At 50.8% G+C, this 20,257-nt stretch overlaps 1 long non-coding RNA gene across 1 annotated transcript; it reads right to left on the bottom strand.

Moving 5' to 3' along the window:
- Positions 1–11,675: 11,675 nt before the first annotated feature.
- On the bottom strand, positions 11,676–18,633 carry LOC130544277 (uncharacterized). Its single transcript, XR_008960447.1, has 2 exons — positions 18,287–18,633; positions 11,676–15,378 (listed from the first exon to the last, which is right to left on the bottom strand). It is a non-coding gene; the product is annotated as an uncharacterized LOC130544277 (long non-coding RNA).
- Between the last annotated feature and the right edge of the window lie 1,624 nt (positions 18,634–20,257).

Genomic DNA, 20,257 nt, shown 5'->3' with positions numbered 1-20,257 from the left:
AGCAGGAGTGGACGATCCATCAGGCTCGGCTGGCTTTCCTTTGGGTCACCATTTGGTCAGTTCTTATTATGTGCTCGGTACTGTACCTACCTTCCCTTATTAGCATTCCTAACCCTTCAATGCCCTAGGTACTAGTATTTTCACTGTTTTACAAATGGGGAAACTGAGGCCCAGAGAAGCTGAGATCACCCTGGAAGGAAGCATCGAGGCCAGGATCTGACCTCTAGCTGTCAGTTTTGCTATACCGTGTCTCCTCTGCTGGTCCTGAAGTCTCCATGTCACAGGTGTAAGCAGGTCTACTAGGAACACGGAGGGGCCTTGGTGGTAGCTGGGGTGCCGTAGGTAGAGGAAGGCCATCTGACTTGACTGTTGATGTACCTAAATCCATTCTGCTAGCATTCACGGTCCCTTTATGAATTGCCAACCGAAATGTACTCTTCATCAATGCACAAGCATCCTTGGGCGGACACCGAGGCTACTACAGAGAAGGAAAGCAGGCAGCCCCCACCTCGCGGGCTTTACCGTCTAGTTCAATGACAAACGTGGCACAAAATAATTGCGGTGGGGACCACGTAGGTACAAACAGAGAGGGCTGTGAAGGACATGAGCACAGGTCTGCATGAGGATTATCAAGGAGCCTGACCTAGACTGGCAGTTCCAGAGCAGATAGATAAGGAGGGAGCGCACCGTTATCTAGATGAAGAGGGGGGAGGGGCAGCGAAGGAGAGGTTACAGAGCGTGTAAACTCCTTAAGTGGGAGGAAGCTTCTGAGTCACTGAATGACAGCGAAGATGGCTGGAGCAGAGTATGAAGGAGAGGGTTTCAAGCATCAGGGATATGTGGGCAGGGGTAAAACCGTCCACTGCCTATGCTTCTCTAATTTCAGACCTAAGTACCAAGAAGCTGCACGCCAAACCCTCTAAAAACGTGCCTTACAGTCAGTCTTGCAGTTTGACTTCCAGCCTCTAGAGGGCAGCATCTCACTTTGCACCATCAGAGCCTTTTCTGAAACCTTTTAAGGCTTCAATCCACTCCATTTTCTCCCAACTGCTCTGATCAGCTGGTCCTCAGCCCCAGGGGACACTGACAAAAAAAATCAAGGTACCAGAAGGTACTGTGTAACCAAGGAGTCTTGACTTTTGTGTGCTGTGGACCCCTTAGGCTGGCTAGTGAAACTATGGACCTCCTCTCAAGATGTTTTTAAAGACATAAAATACATGGGATTCCAAAGAGACCCAGTTGCATTGAATACATTTATCAAAATAGAAAATAGATATGTTTGTTTATCAATGCAACAAATGGCAAGACCTAGCAATAAGTCTGATTAACTACAGTCATTTGGAAGTACTGGTGAGCATAAATGGCATTTTGAACTATTTTCAATAATTGTAACATGACATAAAAATACCTGTGATTTCAGTTGGTGACAAAACCACAGGGACCATTAATACTGCAGTGGTTTGTTACCTTTTTGACTGGAGGGAATGTTATATTTCTGTTAGCTGTGTGAAAAATCAAGATATAGTATTTTCTCGTCCAAGTTTCCAGACCCCCTCTAAGTTGAGCTCTGGAAAGATAGGCAAAAGGATGGATCATAGAAGAAAGGCAAGAAAAGAAGGTATATATGGTCTCCATGAGCATAGCTCAATCACTCAAGAAATGTTTATTGTGTGCAAAACCCCGAGCCCTCGAAGGTCAATAATTAGTACATGCAGTATACAAAAGAATGGACTTGTGAAGCTCTCCTCGTACTTGCTGTGGAGTTTAGTGAAGACGGTAGTAACTAACATGTACTTTGCTTAGCCATTTACAAGACAGTTAATTTGAGAACCCTTGAAACAGTTTTTTTTTAAAGATTGTATTTTTTTATTTGAGACTTAAGTGCCGAGTGAAGTATATGGACAAAATGTCTCTTTATTTGTTTTAAGAGGAAGAAATGATTAAGGCTGAGTGGCCAGGAAAGCTGTAGGAGCAGCCCCAAGCACCCTCTCCCCCTGGGGCTGGGGAGGGAGGGCTGGAAGCTCTCCTTTCTCCACTAGCTCAGCGACCCGCTCCACAAGTGGTCCCACGGCAGTGCCACGGCGCTCCCACGGCAGTCCGGGGCAGAATACACAGCTGAAAGTGTGTCATCAGGAGATTCAGCATCCTGGGGAGACCTCAAACTCTCCCAGAAAGTCCTCTGCCTCAAACAGACCGATGGAAGCTGGCAGACAGGGCTCCCACCACTAGCTGAGCCCTTGGGGTGCCCCGGGGCCACCATGTTGCGCCCCAAAAAGAGCAAACACATTGATCGATCCCATGGCAGCCTGAATTTCCAGAGCAGCAATCCTGCCTGGAAACTAGACAACGCCCTGGGGACAGAGCCCACGGATGGTTTGAGAAGGACTGACACGAGAGACGGAACCAGGTCCCTGGCTGCCGCATGGGGCCCAGAAAGCCTGAAATGAGCAAAAGGACCAGGCAGACGCTGCCCGGTCATGCCGGGCTCCAACAGGAACCGCAAATGCTCAAGTTAAATGAGCAGCAACTCCTGGGTGTCCGGGTTGCCAGCTACGCTCAGAGCAGGAAGAACAGAAATACACTTGACCCAGTTTTAGCAATCATAACAGGAAATGGGTCAGAGTCCCAAGAGGAGGTAAGAAGACCTACCTACCTAAGCAAAGGCATCCGAAAGCAGGTGGGGTTAGTGCTGAACCCTCTTGCAAGCCAGCAGCAGTAAACACAGTCCCCACGGCTCCTCTACTGGTCATACAGAGCCATGACCCTTGGCAAAATACGACTCTGAAGAGAGGCTGGGATGGTAACAGATGCACGCCAGGCTTAGAGGGCAGATCCCGAGGCTGACGTGAGTCAGATACGAGGGCCAGTGAGGGCAGTTTGTATAGGAAGGGGTAGGGAAAGTTATTCCAAGGAAGGAGCCACAAAACCCAAGTCCCAAAATAGAGCCACATGTATGTGGTCAGGGAGGCAGGGGCACAAGCAGCTCTAAGCCCCGGAGTAAAGGTGACTTAGGAAGAGGATGGCATTCTGGCAAATGGGCCAGGGCTCAGTGCAGCCTGGTGACTCTAGCCCCATGCAAGTGTCCGCTGCTGTTTCCTGGGCCATTCTCCCACTTGGAGGCTCTCAGCCCATAGGCAGCTTGTAAATATGAAAACATTTTTCATTGGCCTCAATAATTACATATTTATTTATTTATTTATTTATTTATTTATTTATTTATTTGAGAGAGAGAGTAGAGCAAGCGAGAACACGGGTGGAGGGGAGGCAGAGGGAGAGGGAGAAGCTGACTCCCCGCTGAGCAGGGAGCCTGATGGGAGACTCGATCCCAGGACCCTGAGATCATGACCTGAGCTGAAGGCAGGTGATTAACCAACTGAGCCACCCAGGCACCCCGGTGTGAAACAATTTTTTAAAATGTATCCATTCTTTTGCATTTCAGGAGGCCAGAAGGCCAAGATCAAGGTGCCAGGAGGGCCGTGCTTCCTCTGACGGCTTTAGGGAAGAATCCCTCCTTGCCGCTTCCAGCTTCTGGTGGCTTACGTGTTCCGTGGCTGATGGCAGCATCACTGCCATCTGGGCTTACCTCCATCCTCACGTGTTCTTCTCCATATCTGTCTCTTCTCCTCTTCTTATAAGGACATTAGTCGTTGGATTTAACTCATAAAGATCTCATCCTGATCCTTAACTAATTACATGTTTCCAAATAAGACCATTTTCTAAGGTTCTGGACAGACATGAATAATTTGGGGGTACACTAGTCAATCCATTATTTCATCTACAGGGGACTTCTCTAAAGCAGACTAAAAGGGCTTCATGTAGGATGTCAGACAGATGTTTCCAGGGGCTTGGGGTCAGAATACCAGACAAACACTAAGACCCAGGCCCCGCAGACCGGGTCCTGTGGATGACATCTCGATGACAGCAAAAACAGTCAGAGGTAGGCATCACATGCGCACCAAACCAAGCAACAAAGGAAAAGAAAGGGCACATATTTTTGGGTTGGTATAAATAGAAAACAAAGCAATCTGAAATGTCTCCAGGGTTGCCAAATATTCCTTTGGGGCCGAAAGCACCACCAGTTAAGAACCACTGGTCTACACGCCCGGAAGGGAACGGCCGAGTGTGAAGTCTGAGCAGTTTACCTCTTCTAGACGTTGTCAGCCTGCTCTCCAAAGTGGGTGTAAAAATGTACATTCCCACCAATGGTACATGAGAGCCCCCATTTCCCCACATCCCACAATGCCAAATACTGCTTCAGACTTGAGTCATTTTGGCAGTCTGATGGCTGAGACTTGGTATTGATTCTTAATTTTAATTAGGGTAGCCCAGCTTTTATTTTCGAAGATGAGAGCAGTTACAGTGACCTATTCCTCCGCAGAAGCTATGCTGAGCCTCATTGGGGCAATCTCAAAATCTGCTGGCCCAGCCCTGGAAATCTGGAGCTGGAATCAGCCCACCAACCATGAGCAACAGAACTGGTCCTTCACCCCATTGCAGACCAGCATCCCCAACCAAGAAGGCAGGGACCCAACCCTCTGTGCTGGGGGGAAAGGTGAGCACCTTGCATCTTTTCTAGTCTACCCAGGGCAAAAGTAGGGATGAGAAGGGGTACACTAGCACCCTTCTTCTTGTGGACGGGGGAAGGAAGGCGGCCTATCTTGGCCAGCACAGAAGGGATGGGGACAATAGCACCCCAGTGGGGACACCCTAGAGCAGTGCTGCAGTTACAGTAGTTGCGATGGCGTTTGTAACTCGTGGCGGTGGAAGGGTACAGGTGAGGAAGTGTCAGGAGCCGGAACCTCCACGACTCTAGGTGAAGGGCAGCATCAGAGGTGAGGAGGCCAGGAGGCCCCAGGGAAGACCCTGGCATCTCCACCAGCCCGTCACAAGGCATGCGGCCATGACCCACCAGCACTGGTGATGGCAGCAGTGAGAAGTAAGACGCCCGTGCTCTGCCAAGGACAGAAAGGCAACAGTAAGAGGCCAGCAGCTGTGCTGTCCAAGTGGGGCACCTCCACTTACCAGTTCCACTGTCACATCATCAGATCATCCTTTCCTTGTAGCATCGAATAGGATAGGGTTGGGAAGCTTCATTGCAAACCCACCATCAGTACCACATATCAATGTTTCATGTGTTCGTGGAGCAACCTGGTTTGAGATGGTAAATCCTTTAAAAGTAGAGATCGGCAAGTAATGAATCATGGAACATTGCACCAAGAACTGGGGATGTACTGTATGGTGGTTAATATAACAAAATAAATATTATTAAAAAAAAAAAAAGTAGAGATCGGGGGCACCTGGGTTGGTCAGTCGGTTAAGCATCTGCCTTCGGCTCAGGTCATGATCCTAGAGTCCTGGGATCGAGCCCTGTATCGGGCTCCCTGTTCAGTCGGGTGCCTGCTTCTCCCTCTCCCACTCCTCCTGCTTATGTTCCCTCTCTCACTGCCTCTCTCTCTGTCAAATAAATAAATTAAATATTTAAAAATAAATAAATAAATGTAGAGATCATGTCACGTGATTCCTTCACATACCCCGCCGGAGTTAGCACAGAGCTGGTTTCCAAATTTTTAAATAACACCTGTTGGATCATATTCTTTTGGGCCCAACGAAAACAGTGACATGTAATGGATTTATCAGCCTATTACCCACCCACCCATCCCACCCCCACATACCTTTTTTTCTTTTCTAAAAATATAAAGTGCTTTCAACTGTATGACTTCATTTCTTTTCCTAAAATATCTACCCAGTATGGAGGCAAGTATGATTCACCCCATTTTACAGATAGGGTAATTGAGACCTATCACTTCTGATTGACTTGGCTCTGGTGGCGTAGACTCAACACTGAAACCCAGGTCTACTGCCTCCCATTGAACTGTACCTCAATGCTGTGTGCTCCTTGCCCTCGTCCCTGTCCCCATCATCCTGCCCCACCGAGGTGCCCCCCCATCATTGCCTTTGTATTTAACAATGCAAAACATCCACAAAGGCCCCCTTCAGACATCAACAGGACCCAGCAGGTGTCAGAACTGGGTGGCCACCGGGGGTCTGTGAGCACTGAATTTCCAGTCTCTTCCCTGAAGAAAATCTGTGTACCAGTGTGTAGTATTTTGGGGGGAGGCAAAGTCTGCAGAAGAGATGGATCTCTGGGGGGCTTCAGGAGAGGGGTACAATCACATCTTGGTGTTAATGTAGGTATATGGGGAGATGAAATAGCGCACTCCACAAGTCCATAAAAAAAAAAAAGGACAATGTCAAATCCTATTCAAATGACATGGATTGTAAATCCTCAGATGCTGCTTTTGTAACATTTTTGAGCGAGAGGAATTTGAAGAAAAGGCCTTGAGGAAAAGAGGAATTCTGTCTTGCCAAGACATCTCTCCCTTGGTAAAAATCCATGAGCTAAAAGCAGTACCCTATACTAAGTTTTAGTCTGTGTCTCATATCGCTTTATGGATAGGAATCTTTTTCTTTTCAATTTTAAGTAGTTCACATATAGTGCAGTACTGGTTTCTGGAATAGAATTCAGTGATTCATCACTGACATACAACACCCAGTGCTCAACACGACAAGTGCTCTCTTTAATGCCCCTCACCCATCCAGTCCACCCCCCACCTCTCCCTCCAGCAACCTTCAGTTTGTTCTCTATAGTTATGAGTCTCTCATGGTTTGTTTCCCTCTCTCTCTTTTTTCCCTTCTTCCCTTATGTTCATCTGTTTTCTCTCTTAAATTCCACATATGACTGAGATCATATGGCATCTGTCTTTCTCTTACTGATCTATTTTGCTTAGCATAACACCCTCTAGCTCCGTCCACGTCATTGCAAATGGCAATACACCACATCTTCTTTATCCATTCATCAGTCAATGGACATCTGGACCCTCTCTGTAGTTTGGCTAGTGTTGATAATGTTGCTGTAAACATCGGGGTTCCTGTGTCCCTTCAAAGCTGTATTTTTGCATTGTCTGGGTAAATACTTAGCAGTGCAATTGCTGGATCGAAGAGTAATTCTATTTTTAACTTTTTGAGGACCCTCCAAACTGTTCTCCAGAGTGGCTGCCCCAGTTTGCATTCCCACCAACAGTGCATGAGGGTTCTCTTTTCTCCTCATCCTCGCCAACACCTGTTGCTTCTTGTGTTGTTAATTTTAGCCATTCTGACAGGTGTAAGGTGGTATCTCGTTGTGGTTTTGATTTGTATTTTCCTGATGATGGGTGATGCTGAACACCGTTTCATGTGTCTGTTAGCCATCTGGAAGTCCTCTTTGGAAAAGTTTCTGTTCATGTCTTCTGCCCATTTCTTAACCGGACTATTTGGGGTTTTTGGTGTTGAGTTGGATAAATTCTTTATAGATTTTGGATAGTAGCCTTATAGATAGGAATCTTAAATGTCCCTAAAATCAAGCATTCTCTGTAGCAGCCAAACCAAGAACGGAGGGCTGAGATTAAATGTGGGAAAGGAATACTCATTCCTTTGTGATCAGTCCCTGAAATAATAGCATCATTAGTAAACATTCACGTGCCTGGTATTTTGTCACAGCAGTGCTACGAGGCGGGTGCTATCAACACAAGCATTTTTCATGGAAGGAAACAGGTTCAGAGAGGTTGAGTAACTGCTTGAGATCACACAATCAGTAAGTGGAAGAGGCTGAAGTCAACCCCTGGTCACCTGTCTCTAGTCTTCATTTCGTTTCTACCACGCTGGGTCCTTTGAGTCTATATGCGTGTGTATGTTTGTGTGGGCTGGGATGGGGGGACAAAGTTATTCAAGATACTTTCTCTTACGACACTTGTAATGTGTCCTCAGAAAATATGTACTGTATTAGAGTACATGAAGCGATGGTCAATTTGGTTTTAGAGGGTGGGTGAGCGCCTGCAGACATACAGGAAGAAAACCAAGAGGGCCCAGGGAACGAACTTGGGGAAGTAAACGCCCACATCTACAGGGATTTTGGAAACAGGACCGGGAAGGATTAGAGGTTCGAAAACCCAGAATCTCTAGACTTGCTCAAGAATGGCTGCGAGGGTGTCGGAGAAATGGGGACACGACGGACGGTAGCTTTAGGGACCCGAGGCACTCGGGCAGCAGGTGGCGGGCGGGAGGGGCTCCGGGCACCGCAGCCGCCGCGCCAAGAGGCCGCCCTTGGCCTTCCGCCTCTTTCGGAAAGGCCTCGTTCTCCGCAGCAGCCAACCTGCAGAGCAGCTGAGCTTGGCAACCACCTAGTGCCCCCGCCCCTACTTCCCTTTTTAAAAACTTCTCGGCCGCACCTCCAGCGTCAGGGAAGACTTTGATTGGTCCGCTCCGCTCCCCCGCCAGCCAATCAGCAGCTTGTTGCCAAGGTGGGGCTTCCCAGCGCGAGAGGACGCGGCGGCGCCCGCGCTGTAGCGGAGCGAGGAGAGCAGAAGCGAGCGCGTTTGGTCAAGTTTCAAGGTCCCAGCCAGCTGCTCGGTGGAGGATTGAGGGACGTGGGTGGGTGGCCCAGGGCTCCTCCCTCGGCCCTTATCCGGGAGGGAGGGAGGGAGCCAGACACCTGCTTGCCCTCACACCCGCAGCCTGCCCCCTCTCCCTCCTCCCCGCCGCTCCACCCTCGCTGGGCAGGTCTGATTCCAGGCCATTCCGTCCCGGGTGGGGATCCTCCGCTGTCACGGGCTGAAAGGCGTCGCTGTTGCCCCCCAGGCAGGTTGAGGACGAGAGAACTGCGTCCGCTGGAAGGTGCAGAAAACACACCCCACCTGACACCGAGACTTTCACAAAGATGCTGTCTTGCAGTGTGTGCCACATCGTGACCTAGTGACCACCTCATGCCAGGTGGCCATGCAGTCTGGGAGGGGCTAAGGAGAGTGACAAAAGCTCCAGGAAGTAAAAGAATTAAATCTCAAGTGCCCTCACCTTTTGGATTGGTTATTCCACCAGTAAAATGGGGCTAACCATAATGCCCAAACTGCCACACAGCAAGGGTCTGGACCAGAGGGTCTCGGAACCTGAGGACCTGAGCCGCTGGCTCAGCCTGGTGAAGGTGGAAGAGGGGTGCAGGTGGGAAAGGGGGTTACCGAGCAGCACTGTGATTTTAGGAAGAGTAAAGACCACATTTCCAACCATAGCTCATTACAAATGGGAGAGAGGGCGGAAGCAAATTGTTGCCCTCACCAGAGTCTCCTTTGGCCTCGTACCCAATTCCCGGATTCCCCGTTTCTCTCAGTCTCCATTGTGTAGCCTATATAAATGCCTCCTGGGCTGGTAAGGGTAATAACAATATTTAGTAACACTGTGTGCTTACTAAGAGCCAGGCACTCGTCTAAGCTCTTCTCATATATTAATCCCCTCAACAACATGGAATGGAAACTAATTTTTATGCTCATTTTAAAGACGAGAAAACTGAGGCATTGAGAAGTACCTTGCCTGTGGTCACAGAGCTAGTAAATGGCAGAGCCAGATTCGAACCTAGGTAGTATGTTTCCACCTAGGGGCCCCATCTGACCTTGCTCTTCATGATGCAACACTTACTGCAATGTTGTCAGAGAAAAAGGCTGGGATGGGTGGCCTTTTGAAGCAGCATGTGCCCCCAAGAGCAGGAACTCCAGTTATCTGCCTTGTCAGTACTTCCACAAACTCACTGTATGGTCTCACCGTATAAAATGAAACCAGATAAAATGGTGAATTTTATGATATAGGAGCTTTACCACAAAGAAGAAAGAAGGAAAGAATGGAAAGAAAAGGAAAGAAAAGAAAAGAGAAAAGAGAAAGAAAAAGAGAGAGGAAGTGAAGGCGAGAAAAGCCTACCACCCATCTGCCCAGTCCTGATCACCACCGGGGCACCAATCTGAAGCATCCCTAAGTGCCAGAAGAGAGGTGAAGGGGTGACCCCCACACTCTACAGCTTTGTTGTATGCTTCCAAAACGGACCTCACTTAGGGCAGATATGAACTCTGAGGTTGGAGAGTTGGGGTGGGGCAGGAGTTCAGGAAGGAGAGGTTGAGCCCCTGCTCCCACCTGGTGTAGGGAAAAGCTACTTGTGAGGTGTAGGGAAAAGCTACTTGTGAGGCACTGTTTGGGTCAGAGAGCAATCTCTGATTCACTTCCGGCCACTCTTACTGCCTGACCTCTGACCTCTGGCTCAGACTCCCTACCGCCCCCACCCACATCTTGGCTCATGGGGCACCCGCTTCCCAGCTTCTTGGGCACACCATCTGCCTAGCCTCCCCCTTCCCCAGGGACTTAACTCCTTTTATTGAGACCTTTAAATAATTAAATGCCCCAAAGCCTCCCCCACTCTGATCCCAGCCGCCGGCCTGGGGTGTTATTCAAAGACCAGGAGCTGGGTTGGAGGGCTGCCAACCCCACCGGCTCTATTCAGCGCCTTTCTTTTCCTACTCAGCTGCCGGCAGCTAATGGGCCTTTTCTCCTGCTCTGGCCCCTCTGCCTGCCAGGCCGCAGAAACCAAACAAAAAGCGAGGAACTCTAAGGGATTGATGGGGGTGGGGAGAGAGGAAGACACCAGACACCCAAGGAACTGGGAAAAGGATGGGGACAGAGGGTGGAGAGAGGAGACCAGAGTGGCTTTTCGGGCTCCCCATCCCTGCGGAGGAGCTAGGGCCACTCCCTCCAACCCCAGGGGAGCTATAGGCAGAAGGGGGAGGTGGAGGGGTGTGAAATGGGGAGAGGGCTGGAGGTTGTCAATCAGTTGAGCGGTTTGGGGCTTGGGCAGCGTCCTCATGCAAATTATCTTAGTGAGTCACTGAAAGTTTGGTCCAGACACAAAGAAGCTGCTTCTCTCACCCGCTGCCTCCCTTCACTGCCCTGCAGAAGCCCCCCCACGGCCAGCCAACCAAACAAAAGGCCTGAGCCCAGCGGTGCGTGAAGGAGTGAATGGGCGAGACCCTCCCTGGTGACGTCCCACCAGACAGATGGCAACAGTTGCCAGCCTTCTTTCATCGGCTCCCAGTCATAAAGAACAGCCCCCATCCCTCCAGAGCCCATCAGCTCCTCAGAGCCAGCCCAAAGACACATGTTGGCGGAGCTGGGGGTGGGAGGCTGCCAGGGAGTGGGCGGGGGGGTGGGTACTGACGCTGGATGTTTGGCTGGAAAACAAAAAGGTTGTTCAAAGCACTGGTGCCGGGGCCAGCCTGCCCATCTGTCCTCCTCTGGGGAGGCTCTGCCCCCATGCTCCTCCTCAGCTTCTGGCCAGCTCCGTGCAGGGCCCGGGGCCCCGGGATGGGAGACCTCAATGTACGGCAGCAGTGCTGGGCCGTGGTAGTTTCGGGCTTTGGGCTTTGAGGCTTTCATGATGCAAAATCCCTTGACTGGGTATTGTTTCACCTGCTCAGAAATAGGGTTAAAGGGAAAATCCAAGGCCTTGGGGACAGGTGGCGAACAGTGGGATCTGGGTCCTCCGCCATTAAATAATCAAGTTTGAATTGTTCTAGCATGGGATCCCATCAAAATAATCCGCACATGCTCCCGAACAGCGGAAGCTCATGGAGAGGAGTGGACCAGGAATCGGCGGGCCCGGCTCCACTCCCAGCTCCCCATCTGGTTGTTGTGTAACTTGGGCAGGTCACCTTGGCTGTCGGATTCCCAGTTTCCTCTCTGTTGGTTGGGGGTAAAATCACCTGCCGCCTCTGCCTCCCGGCACCGTGGAAAATAAGCAGATGTGCAATCCAATGTTCTATAAACAGGAGAGGCTGTGCAAATACAAGGCTTTACTCTCAATTTCCCCGCACCCATACCTCCCAGGAGGTGGAGTGGACATGGCACTTTCAACATTTTCAAAGCACTTCATACCTCTTCTTTTGTGAGGCAGTTGAAAGCAGAAAGGTCTAGGGCGATGCAAAGATCTTTTTTTTATCCTGAAATAATGGAGGCTTCCCCTGCTTACCCCACCCACCTGCCGGTCTGTTGAATCTCCGATTTTTGTCTCCCTTCTTTCTCTGCCTTCCAACATCAGCCCAGCCCGATAGGGGGGGATTAGTGGGAACTCTAGGTTAAAGGGCTAAGAGATCTCAAAAAATTCAGAATAAAGGGGAGCCATTCCTTAGGTCTTAAAACAATAAAAGTGTAGCATATGCAAAATCATGATTCTGAGGCCACAGGCCTGCCTCTGGGCTAAACTGCCCCCCCCCCTTGCGTTTTCTGCAGAAAGTCTGGTCTGGTGGTGCTGGGGGGCTGGGTTGGGGGGCAGGCGGGGGGGTGGGGGAAGCAGAATGGCTGCCTAGGGACACACGGGACAGAGATCTCTGCTCTCCTCCTACCTGGCTTCATGCCCCTGCCCTTCCATCCACCCACCTGACCTCCTACTGTTTGTGTTGGCCAAGGCTGGTTTGGGTTTCTTCTCTGGCAGATGAGAGTGAAGGCATTTCTCAAAACATGTCTCTTTCCCAACCCTTGCTCAAGCTAACCTCACCCATCTCTGACCATTTCCAGTTGTCTAACCACCATCTGGGTATGCACTTCTGTGCCATGTACTGCTCTGTGTCATTTCCACTCCTTTGCATTTAGTCCCTGCCTCAGTCTTTCGTGTACTCTCATATGTAATTATCCCATCACCTCCCTTGGACTGGCAACACCTTGAGGACAAAAACTCCGTTTCCTCATCTTTGCCTTCTCCCCCACCCTGTGCTTCTCCCAAGGACCCATCTCAGGGCATCAAAGGGCAGACAGAAAGCTGAAAGTCGACCTGGAGAACAGATCTTTCAAGCTGTCACGTGCAGCTGGCCCTGTGCTAGACTCCAGATACAGACCCTGGACTCCAAGGCCAGCATTGATCCACTCCAATCCGTCACATTCCCATAACACTCTAATTTTAACAAGTGCGTGTACGTCCTGTTCCACCCTCGTGAGTGTCTTTGAATCTCATTCCACGACACCCTCAGTGTTCCATTTTTTGCTTTCCCCACCTGGGAGGTAACATGGGAAAAGTCTCTCGGTCACGCAGTGACGATGACAGGGAGGTTATTATCCTTTTGGGAAAACAAGAGACGCCACTGGGACCTAAGCCTCCACCCTGACAGGCTCAGGGATGAAAGGAAGTGGGTCACAATGAACACAAGGAGTTCCTGTGTTTTGCACCAGGGCTGGGAAATCAGCAGCTGAGGGCGAAGCAATCCATCCGGCTGGTCTGTCCCTACTGGACTGAGATGTCCCGACTAGAAAGACACAAAGGGCAGAGGAGGGGTTGGTCACTGGAGTGCCTAGACCAGACGACCTGGTCCCCCGGCCCTCTTGCTGTCAGATTCAGATCCAGATCCTACTCAGAGGTGATCTCTACAGCCTTACATTTGATCGGAAATATGATACAAAAACAAAAAAGAAATCCACGGAAGACATACGTACACAAGACACCATCCACGTGAGGGAGGGAGGGAGCAGCAGCTCCTTCCTTTGAGAGTTCAAAAAGTTTTTTATAAAACTACTTTAGGACAAATGGCAAGGATCTCCCAGAGGAGAGACAACCCGAGCTTGAACTTAAACGACGTGTCAGATTGAGAACCCAGACTTCTCTTTTTTGACTTTCTGCAACGTGAACTGTGGCCTGGCGTAAAGGTTTCTGGAATCCAGCAGACCAGAGAGCTCAGGGAGGGCAGGAAGAATGAGAAGAAGTCATGGGTCCAGTTGTGCCTTCATTTTTCTTGTTGTTTCTGTTTATTCAGCCCTTCCCGGACTGGAGCTCACTAGCTGTGCACCTGTAGCTCGCCTGCTTCACCTTCCAGAGCCTCGGTCTCCTCTTCTCTAGTCCAACGGCAATAATGTCAATGCCCTGGGTTCTGCGGCTTGAACGAGATTATGTACACGGGGGAGGCTCCCCAGTGCTATTTAGTATTGTGTTATTCTGTTGGCCCGCCACAAACGTACAGACAGAAAAGGGTTACAAAGGTAACACTCCGCCATTGTTTACACTATTGTTACGGGCCCACTATGTGCCAGTCCCCGCGCAAGCACCGGAGATAAAAAGTAGCATCCGAACAGCCAGGCCCCGCAGGAGCCAACAGCCTGACAGGGAGACATAGATAAATAATCATCCAGATGAGTGGATCGTTTCAACTGAAACTCAGAAACCTGACCCACAAATAGTGCCTGCCTTCCTGGGAAGAGTGGCCAGCGAGAAACCCAAGACGGCATGTGGCTTTGCACCCGCTGGCTGGGGCTGATGGGGGGAGCGGGCTCGGTGAGGATGGGGTGTGCTGTTATTCCAGGTCTGAGGGAAGGACAGAGAGGCTCTACCTGGCCACTCTTGGCTCTCGCCTCGAGAAGCAATGCCATCCACTTCGTGGCAGGTGGACAGTGGAGGGTGACCCAGGGCCACCTGGGCTCGTCCTGTAGGGATTCGAGTCCCTTGCCCCGAGGTTCCTGGGGTGGCCCACACCTTAGGCCTTGACCCCCTCCTTTGGGGAAAGGGGAATTGTGGGAGGGGGGAGCTTCTGGAATTTTCACTTGGGAAATGATCCCCTTTGGTCTGACCCCGCCGAAAGCCCTGCCCTGCTCTGCGGAGGAAGCCTCCTTGGGCCCGCGCTGTTTACAGGCTCTCAGGAAGGCAGGTGTTGGGAGGCAGCTGCTGCTTCTGGTCAGTTCTCCCCAGATACAGGAGGGCCCGCCTCCCCCCCACGGGCTGCCATTGGCTAGCGGGAGGCCCACGCAGACTCCTTCCCAGCCTCCGCCACCCCGCCCGCAAACAAAGGGCGCACAGGAAACACCTGGAGGAGAGGGCAGCTGGCAGGGGGACCTCCCCCCGAAAGAAGAAAGAGTTCGCAGGAGGAGTTGGGCCAGGGAGGAGCTGGGGGTGGGGGTGAGGGTGCCGGGTGCTTAGTTGCACGTCTCCTGGCCCCCACCAGCTGCTGAGAACGGGCTGCTGAGTTGCTCAAATGCACCAACACGGCCACCCCACCCCCCCTTCCCCTCCAGGGATCATCCCCTCCGGCACCAGCTTTTCTAGAACCAGGACAAGAACACCCATAAAGAAAAGATGGCTCAGAGAATTTTGCCTCTGCCCCTCTCCTCCCTCCCGTGGTCATCTCCCTCTCAAACAGGGTCGGATACTCTTTGGACCATGGTCCAGGCCTGAACAGGGAATCCTTAAGCAAGGTAGCAGCCCATGTCATGTGAAAGTCTATTCCAAAGAAAAGCCTTCCTTTATTTCCAGACTTACCTAGGTCTGCATCGGTCTCTGCCTACTCATTGCTCGTGACGTCAAGTGGCTGTGGTTCTGGGTGGAACAGACTGGACTGAGGAGAGTCAGTGAAGGCCTACCACCAGCGTCTGCCCAAGATCACGTTCACCAGCGTGTAGACCGTGTGCTGGGAACCGTGCACATACACAGGGCCGCCAGCCCACCGGGCTCCCTCACGCCCTTTGAGGAAACTCCCAGAGCGGGCACCTTTCTTTCTGGGTCTGGAGTGGGAAGAGGGGAAGAGGGCCGTGAGGACAAGGCACGACACAGTTTACTTAACCATAGCTTTTCTCACACTGTGGCACCCCCAAGCCGTGGGCCGCACACAGGGGTGTAGGGAGAAATAGAGGACAACGGTCCTCCCTAGGGGGGCGCGTGTGGTAACAGCAAGAGAGGGACGTGAGCTTGCAAAGCCTCCAGACACCAACCCAAAGCGACACATGGAGATGTGCTGACTGTATTTGTTATACAAATGTAAACAGTAATAAACGATGTGCATACATCATTAAGAGGCCCTGGAATAAGGAATCTATTATGAAAGCGTAAGCAGTTTTAAACCACAGCTATCAATGGTGAAAAGCCTGGAGGTGAGAATGTTTTCCAAGAGCACAAGCGGAATTATTCAGGGAAGGCATCCTGGAGAGGTGGCCGGTGAACGGAAGAAAAGCGTGGACTCTGGAGACAGACGCGTACAGATTTTAATTGTTTCCACCACCGTCCGCCTCTGCTTCTTGGTGCTGTGCCTCCTTCATCTGTGACCCTGGGGTGACAATATCTCCCAGGGTGCTTGTGGAGATGGCGGGAGAGAGGCTTTGTGGAAGGCACCGGGCAGAGCGCCTGGGAGCCATGGGTGGTCAGCTCCCAGTAGCTGCTCCTGTCCTAGAAGAAAACGTGTCAGAGCACTTCGACAGGTGCTTTGTGGCCACGGTAATTGGCAGGGTAGAGAGACTTGCAGAGGGGGTCCTGGCTGCAAGGAAAGGTGAGCAGGAGAGAATGGAGACGGTCGGGGGTCCTGGCCTGGTGAGGCCGTTTCCCAGGGTGTCTGGGGTTGGAAAGATTCAGAGAGCCTTGTATCCCCATCGTGGACATTCAGAGCGGCGAAGGAAGGCAGCAGAAAGGGAACAGCATGAGGAAAATGAGGTTTGCGGCAGCCCGCGCTACTGGCCAGGCCCCGTAGGGAGACAGGTGGAAGGCTGTTGTGTTATTTCAAGTGTGACACAGCAGACCGGGGGTCTGTGCCGGCCTACACGGCCCAGAAGAAGCAGAGATTCTCCTGTTCTGTCTGGAAATGGAAATGGGATGGTGAGAGGTGATTTAGCTCGAGTGACTCATTTTACAGATGAGAAAACGGAGGCTCAGAAGAGGGAAAAGACTAGTCTGAGATGTCAAAGACTAATCTAGTACTGGTTTTTGTCAGACCTGAAGCTAGAGCCCCTAATTCCCAACTCTTAAGCCTAGAGGTATTTCTACCACCCAGCGGCTGGCCTCCAAAGTAGACGTTGGGAAGGATTTCTGTGGACAGGAGCGGTATTCAGTATCTCTGTGTGTTCTCCCTCTCCTGCTATCCTGGTCAGAATGCCTTCCCCACACGTCCCAGCCCAGCCTTCTTTCCCCGGTGATTACCTTCTGGGGAAACCCACTTTAGGGAGTTAATTGATAACTGAGGTTCCCCTACATTATGATTTAAAGTGTGTCCACCCCTCTCTAAGTAACATTTACATTTCAATAGCAGGTGCTCAGAGACCTAAGAGCCTGCAAGATTCAAAGGATTGTTTTCTTAAGAAGGTGAAATCACAGGTTAGCTATTCTGAGAGGGGACCCCTCGATGGCAGACCTTGAAGGGATTTGATTTTTTTCTTCCCCCCTCATCTAAATTCCTTTCATCTATTAGCCTTTACTCTTGGCAACTTTAACATTCATCTGTTCAACCAGTATTCACTAACACCTACTAAGCACCAGGCACTGCTCAGGTAAGGGCCCTGGCCTGCATTCTAGCAGGAAATTCAGGGTTGTAAGGACTAGGACAGAGGAAAAAACTGGGTAACATGGGAAGGGACAATGTCATTGAAAAGCTGGAAGAGAAGATCTGAAGCTTGAGAGACAAGAGTTAATTAAACAAAAGTAGGTAGGTAGGAGGGGGCAGAACATTCTTTGAGCCAAGGCTCAGAGGCTACAGTCCCAGGCATGAGTTAGTGGGCACCAGTTGAGGGTGGGCTGAGCTGCTTATAATCTAAACCTTGGAGGGGAAGCAGAGGCCCCATGTGTGTCCTCGGTCCTATCAGGAACATGTTAGAATGTTCCTTCAAGAGATCATGGCCATGGTGACAGTATGCCATCGATGTCCTCAATGCATAGCCTCATCCTAGCAGGCGGGATGGGGTCAGAAAGCCCTACATGCCTACTCCCAGGTGATCCAAGGCGCATCACAAGTCACAAATGGAAAGCCTACGCAAATACGTACTTAAAAGCAGTTTACCGCTTGAAAAAAAAATTAGTTGTCATCGTTAGCACTTAGGGAGATGTGAAATAAAAGTCTGTATTTCAGGTTTCTCTTGAAAAATCACAATAACTGGTATCACTGGTCTCCCAGGAGGACAGCAGACTACAGCTAAAGAGCAAGGTCCTTTTCAGACAAAGCCTGAGCTCACTCTCTGTGCTCACCGCAGCCTCTGTCTGGCCATCTTCCTTCACTGCCAGCCTGGCCCTACCTGCGCTCCTCCAGTGCCCACCGGACTTGAAACGGCCCCTCCCTGCTCATGCTGGTAAGGAAAGTAGCCCTTGCTCCAACCTGCCCAGCTACAACCTCGTCTTATCTGATGTGTCCTGGGCAGCCCGACAGGTTTGCTGGACAAGGGTTGAATAAAGGCCTGCCCTTGTTTATGGGAACGGGGGTGGAGAGTGGTAGAGCCACTTCAGCTGGGAGCAAAATGATTTGGGAGCTGTGGGTGCCCAGAGAAGCGGGGTCCTCTCAAACCAGGGAAGAGAACCGGCAACACATCTCAGTATGCTTGTTTGTGTCAGATCATTATCCAGGGCCCTGAGAGCCTCTCAGACTGAGCTCAAATGTTTTTCATGCCAGCTCTGCAAAGAAGTGGTGCAGAGGGAAAACCAGAACTCTCCAGAACTCACCAGGCTTGCCCTTCTCAGCTTCCCCATTTCTCTCTCTTCCTGGAAGGACCGCGTGGGTGTGATTCCACCGGTGGGCAGGATGGAGATAAGCGAAGTTGTTATTGGAAAATCCGTTTCCCCACCCACTCTGTGTGCGAATGAGCACACAGCCCAGTTTGGTATTAATCCACAAACAGCTCACAGAGCCAAGAGGTCAGAGCTCCCTCCAGCCAATGAGCTCAAGTGTCTGAAAAAGGACAGGGTACATTTCAGCAAGAATGGCAAAGATCAGACAGGAGTACATTCATTCATTCTGCAGGGACTTACAGAGTACTTCCTCCGGGCTGCATGACGTCAGGAAGGGCTCCCTGGACTGTGAAGACTTTTTGTTTATTTGTTTTGTTTTTATTTTAAGTAGGCTCCATGCCCAATGGGAGACTTGAACTCACAACTCTGAGATCAAGAGTCACATGCTCTACTGACTGAGCCAGCCAGGTGCCCGTGGGCTGTGAAGACTTTGAAGCAAAGGATTGAAAACCATCTTTCAATGGGGGAGGCCACAGGCTGCTTGGATGTTGTTAACTGCCACCATCCTGGGAGGCTCTAGAAATATTCCTTCAACAATGACTTCCTCCCAGGTATCAGAATGTCAAGAGTGTCCTTATTCATCTCAGGACCAATTCAGATGAACTAGTACTTAAAACTACAATTCTCATTTGTAGCAGACTTAAATATGCCAAGGGCTATTCTACATAGTTTCGATATCCTTTAATCGTCCTCCACATTTTGAGGTGGGTTCTATCCTTAGTCCCATTTTACAAATGGGGAAATGGAGGCCTGGTTGAAGTAATTTGCTCCAGGTGGCAGGGCCAGGAGGGAGGTGGTAGAGGTGAGATCAGACCCCCAGAGGGCCTAAGCCCGGAGCCTGAGCTGTTAACCTCGGCAGCACGGCCTCACTGCGTGTGGAAATTGAAACTTTATCATAGGCCGGAGTCAGATTCAAGCAAGGAGAAGACTGTCTCTCCACTTCCTAACCCAAATGACCTTCCAGTTCATCTAATTGAAAATAATGATAATTATTGTGCTAATCTGTCCTCCGTGCTTGCCAGGATAATGGAGACGATTTAGAATCAAAAGCCAAAGAAAGGAACAGAGGTCATTTAATCCAACTCCCTAATTTCTGAGACAGGAAAATGGAGGGGCTTGTCCAAACTCACACAGCTAGTTCAGAAGAACCCAGACGTTTACAACCCATATATTCTCCCTCCCAGCCCAGAACTCCTTCCGCTGCCTCATGCTTTGCTGGTCCTGGGTGCCAATACGGGCCTGGAAGCCAGGAGTCCTCACTGCCTTGGCCCCCGTAAGGCTGTTAGAGAGCGGATGTCAGACTCACAGGGGAGGGTTTCTTCGCCCTGGGCTTGCTTGCTGAGGCATCAAGGCCTCCCCCACCCAAACGTCCTTATCAGAAGCTGGGATGGGCTCTTAATCCGCAGCTCCCAGGCCTTGTCTATACTCTCTGGACAGTGTGTTATCATCCAGAAACACCTGACCGAGCCCAGGTCTCCCAGGCTGGCTGGCATGGTGTCCCAAGAGGGGAAGCTGGGAGCAGAGTGGACCTACCAACGCCCAGTCCTTGAACACACGGAAGCTACCAGCTGCAACTCCTCAAACCGTTCGGGTCCACAGCCCCTGGACCCCCAGCTGCCCCACGGGTACTCGCCGCCACTGCTGAAATGGGTCAGATCTAAAGTAAATGACACCCTGCTTGATCACAGAACACTCACATGTAAATGGAGGGACTGTCAGGCTACCCAGGGGCTGAGAACAATCCCCAAATCCACCTGCCATTCTGCAGTCACCCTGGCTTGGAGACAGATGATGCTTGGCCTCCAGATCACCCTTCCTTCCAGGTTTCTGCTGGACAGCAGGAACACAGTGAAATCTCCTTCATGAGTGGAGCCTGTTAGGAAATAAGAAGATAGGTGCTGACAG

Source organism: Ursus arctos, unplaced genomic scaffold, assembly GCF_023065955.2.
Source record: "Ursus arctos isolate Adak ecotype North America unplaced genomic scaffold, UrsArc2.0 scaffold_2, whole genome shotgun sequence".
Taxonomy (NCBI): Eukaryota; Metazoa; Chordata; class Mammalia; order Carnivora; family Ursidae; genus Ursus; species Ursus arctos.
This window is presented reverse-complemented; position numbering and strand designations above follow the sequence as displayed.